We start from the raw sequence: 5529 nt of genomic DNA, 5'->3' as shown, positions 1-5529 counted from the left end.
TCACTCTATAAGGTGCAGGGTACTTTATGCACACATATTACACAAGTACCTTGCATATTATATATGCATCATTATATATATCACCATATATATAAAGTACCTTGTACATTTTTGAGGTTCTGTAGAAACATATAATCTCATTAATTCTTATGTTCTCATGTTTCAACAGGTACTGTTATTCTCATTTTATAAATAAACTCAGAAGCTCAGTCACGTGGCCTCCATCTTGTCTCACACTTTTTCCACCTATTCCTTTCTCCCTGTCCTAGAAAATGGCAAGAACTCCACACTTGAACATTTTAAATGTAGTCTAGCCTCAGTTTCTAAATTTCATATATTCAGCTGGTATGTTACAGAAACTAATAGTGAGAAATTGTCATCTGAATTAACTGCTAGGCAGAAGGACCTATATAATAACTGGCTTGGTTTTATATATTAAGTCATATTTGGATCAGCTCCTTATACTGATCTGCTGGTGTAGGGCACCTTAAAAGCCCTACATTGGCTGGGCGCGGTGGCTCACGCCTGTAGCCCCAGCACTTTGGGAGGCCGAAGTGGGCAGATCACGAGGTCGGGAGATCGAGACCATCCTGGCTAACATGGTGAAACCCCGTCTCTACTAAAAATACAGAAAGAAATTAGCTGGGTGTGGTGGTGGGCACCTTGTAGTCCCACCTACTCGGGAGGCTGAGGCAGGAGAAAGGCGTGAACCCGGGAGGCAGAGCTTGCAGTGAGCTGAGATCGCGCCACTGCACTCCAGCCTGGGCGACAGAGCGAGACTCCATCTGAAAAAAAAAAAACCCTACATTTTATGTCCTGTGTTAAATTACCTTTCATATTCCATGTATATGAAAGACGGGAAGTTGAACAAGAGCAGCAGCCTGAGGAATCTCCAAAAAAGAGGGCTTAAAGGAATTGCATCAAATAAATGGGACTAAGCAAGATGCCCTGCACAATAGTGGGAAAATTGGTCACTAAGTTCCAATATGAGGCTGAAATTCCACTTTGAGATGGAGTCACTCTCGCCCAGGCTGGAGTTCAGTGATGTGATCTTGACTCACTGCAGCATCCGCCTCCAGGGCTCAACCAGTTCTCCTGCCTCAGCCTCCCGAGTAGCTGGGACTACAGGTGCCCGCCATCATGCCCAGCTAATTTTTGTATTTTCAGTAGAGATGGGATTTCTCCACATTGGCCAGGCTGGTCTTGAACTCCAGGCCTCAAGTGATCTGCCCACCTCAGCCTCCCAAAGTGCTGGGATTAGAGGCATGAACCACCCTGCCTGGCGGAAAAATCAAGTCCTGAATACACTTAAATTTTCTTATGTAGGGAAAAACTAACCTCTCAGAGTGTCAAGCGAAGTGGTAGTCATCTTCAGTGTCAGCAGTAGGGAAGAGTTATCATTACTCCAGAAAAAATCTTACATCTTGCAGTTTGCATTAAAAGACAAAGGCTGTTTCCTGGATCTTTGTCCTCCATGTACCAAAACCAAGCAACTTGGATTTAGAAGAAAACCCTTTCTCCATGATGCAGGCTCAGGCAAGGGTTTCTACACTAGGCTTTGCTTCCCTAGCCAGCTCCTGCTCCAGCTCCCCACGGCTGCTATCTCAGTCTTCATTCCTCAAACCTGGACAATGCTCACTTCCACCCTCATTCCTACTTTAGAGAGAAAATAGAAGCTGTCAGACATGAACTCCTTCAACTTCCCTGACACCAGGTCTACAAGCCTACCTATATCTGCCCGTTTTGGTGCCTTCTTCACTTCTGTTACAGAGTGACCTCAGAGCTAAGGCTAATCCCTCCATCTGCACAGGGATATCCTGCAAACAATTTCTTTACACACATCATCACCATCAACTTCTCTCTATTGCCTCCTTTCCATCAGCATTTAAGTGTGTAAAATCTCCCCCACCTTTACTGTTTTTTATTTTATTTTATTTTATTTTATTTATTTTTATTTTTTTTTATTTTTTGAGAGGGAGTCTCACTCTGTCTCCCAGGCGGGATTGCAGTGGCACTATCTCGGCTCACTGCAACCTCCACCTCCCGGGTTCAAGTGATTCTCCTACCTCAGCCTCCCAAGTAGCTGGGATTACAGGCAGGTGCCACCACACCCAGCTAATTTTTGTATTTTTAGTAGAGGCAGAGTTTTGTGGTGTTGGCCAGGCTAGTCTCAAACTCGTGACCTCAGGTGATCTGCCCGACTCAGCCTCCCAAAGTGTTGGGATTACAGACATGAGCCACCATGCCCAGCCTATTATTTATTTATTTGTTTATTTTGGTGGGAGGGAATGGAGTCTTGCTGTGTCGCCCAGCCTGGAGTGCAGTGGCACAGTCTCGGCTCACTGCAGTCTCCACTCACTGCAATCTCTACCTCCCGAGTTCAAGCAATTCTGCGTCAGCCTCCCAAGTACCAGAGACTACAGGCGCACACTGCCACACCTAGCTAATTTTTTGTATTTTAGTAGAGGCAAGGTTTCACCATGTTGCCCAGGCTGATCTCGAACTCTTGAGCTCAGGCAATCCACCTCCCTCAGTCTCCCAAAGTGCTAGGATTACAGGCATGAGCCACAGCACCCGGCCTCCCCCATCTTTAAAAATAAATAGAAGCATGACCCCATGTCTCCCTCTAGACACTGACCTTTTGCTTTTCTTCAGAGCCAGCTCTGAAGTATCTGTAGTCAATCACAATTCCTCACTTCTCTCCCACTTTTCTACCCAGTTTAATCTAGATTCTGCCCCAACTACTTAACAAAACATTCTCATTAAGATCACTAGTAGTTTCTATTTTATTAGGCCTCTTAGCAACATTAAACCCTCCTTCTCAAACCACTCTTCCTAGTTTTCCTCTTCTCTGAAATTACATTTTTTTTTGACAGGGTCTGTCACCCAGGCTGGCACCATCATAGCTCACTGCAGCCTTGAATTCCTAGGCTCAAACAATCCTCCCACCTCAGCCTCCTGAGAAGCTGAGACTACAGGTACATGCCACCACACCCAGCTTGATCTCTCTCTTATTTGCCAGTTTCTTCTTTACTTGCTATAGCTTCTCAGGGTTTTGTCTCTCCAGCCTGTACATACTTGCTAGGCTCTCCCGTTCACTACCAAGGTCAATGACTGATTGACACACTTCATATGTACACTTCTTTCCTGAACTTCAACTTGTAATCCATTTACCTGCCTGCTAGTCATCTTCACTTAGGTATTTCTTAGGCTCCTCAAACCTAACAAACCCCCAAACTGCTCTTGCCTTATCAAACTTGCTCCATCAGTGTTCCCCACCTCGGAAAATGGCACCACTGTGCAACCCAGCTCCAGCCAGAAATCTAGGAGTCATCCTTGACTTTCCTCTCACTTCACATTTATCAGCCTCGTAGTCCTGTTGCTATACATCTTAAGAATACTTTAAATCCATGTATTTCTATTGCCAATGCTATCACTCTAGTCCAGATAATCATGCCCTCTCATCTGGGTTGCTAGACTAGCTTCTAAAGGACTCTTCAGTGTTCACTTATCTACTCTTCACCCCCACTCCATTTTATATTCTGCCAATACCTTTAAGAAAGCTTTTTATAACCTGGTCCCTTCCCACTTTCCCTGCCTCTTTGCAATCTATACCACTCTTGCCTTACCTTTCTGTGTTCCAGCCCTGCAGGCCTTCTTTTAGTTCCTCAAACACACACGTTCTTTTCTCCCTTTCCAGCCTCCCCATTTGCTGTTCCCTCCTGCGCTCTCTCCCATAGTCCTCAACAGAGAATCTTCTGTGTCATCTCTTCCTCAAAGAAACCATCCCCAGTGCACCTGACTAATTTGCTTTCCTTGGTATTTCCTCAGAATCATGAATCCTTTCAGTATGCCCAAATCACATATGATTTTTGGTGTTGTGTCCTTCCTTCCCACTAAATCACAAGAGCCATGGAGGCCAGGAACCATGTCTGACTCGTTCACTATTGAATCCATGCAGTTTCATATAGTGCCTGGCACATAAACATTGTTATTTGTTGAATGGATAAATGAGAACATAGAAGCTGTTTATCAAAGAAAAAACAGCCCATCGTCCTCCCTGGCATAGCAGCAGAAGTCAAAATGCAACATTAATCAGTAGAACTATTCATGCTTGCTTAAGACCAAGCTCAGAGGTTGATGAACTTAAGCAACCTAACAGAAAATAGGGAACTCCCTAAACTTGTACATCTAACTGTGGACATCTCTTCAGTTTATCTGCTGACTTCTTAGAGATTTTTACATTTTACATAGCTGTGATCCATGTCTAAGCACTATCTTAATTCTGCTTTTTACAAGTTTCCACCCTTAATCACTGTTTACTTGTGCTTAAAGGTAACATTGGGTTACATTATAGATTGTGATTTTCTTAGCCATTTCCCCACTGCCTGGCTTTTTGGTTAGTTCTGATTTGAGATTGTTATGAACAGCAGTGTTACAAACATTCTTCATAAGTAACTTATTTTACATGTTCTCCTTGAATATAAAGTGGGATTAAGATTTCAAAACATATGAACAGTTTATATCCTATCATATAGATAGCCAGAGATTTGTCTAAAAAGAAAGAATCAATATATAATACCATTAAAATTCTATGATACAAACATATCTCTAGTTCTGTATAGCCCTACCAACACTGAGGGTGGGTTGTTTTGTTTTTTTAGAGATAAGGTCTTGCTGTGTCACCCAGGCTGGAGTATAGTGGTACAATCATAGCTCACTGCAGCCTCGAACTCCTGGGCTCAAGCAGTCCTCTCCTGCTTCAGCCTCCCAAGTAGCTTGGACTACAGGGACACACCACCACACCCAGCTAACTTTTTTTTTTTTTGAGACAGGGTCTTGCTGTGTTGCCCAGGCTGGTCTTGAGCTCCTGGCTCAAGTGATCCTCCTGCTTCCCAGAGTGCTGGGATTATAGGCATGAGCCACCACACCTGGCCAACATTAGATTTTGCATTTGCTACATTTATTTCTTGAAACTTAACAGAAAACTAATATCTATTGGGCTATTTCTGTGTGTCAGAAACTTTAAGGATTTGACATGAGGTTTCCCATTTAATAAATTACCATAAACCTGTAAGTACTATTAGTATCCCCCTTTTAGAGATGAGGAAACTAAGGCTTACAGTTGTCCAAGTAAATTGGAAGAGTTTAAGTGTAGATGCACTGATTCCAGAACCTGTATTCTTAACTACTACGCTGTACTGTCTCTCCTGGTTGTTAGTGGCAATGTTTTTTCTGTTATATTTAACAGACAGGAAAAATTATTAATAAAATCTGTAACCTTTCTGATTTCCAAGAATGTGGTGTAATTTATTGCTAGAGAGCTTGTTTCGTTGAGGTAAACATCCAGATGGAGCTTTTTGGTTAAGAAAGGTCAACTCCCAGGGTTTAACATGTGTAGGCCACGACAATACAAGAGAGATCAGTTACTCCAAATAATAAAATCAAATAAATTTGGATTTTCATTGGATGCCCTAGAGAAAGAGAATGAGGCCTAGGAAAGAAAGATGTAGGGAAAGGTTAACGAAG

This window comes from Symphalangus syndactylus, chromosome 5 (genome assembly GCF_028878055.3).
Source record: "Symphalangus syndactylus isolate Jambi chromosome 5, NHGRI_mSymSyn1-v2.1_pri, whole genome shotgun sequence".
NCBI classification, from domain to species: domain Eukaryota; kingdom Metazoa; phylum Chordata; class Mammalia; order Primates; family Hylobatidae; genus Symphalangus; species Symphalangus syndactylus.
This window is presented reverse-complemented; position numbering follows the sequence as displayed.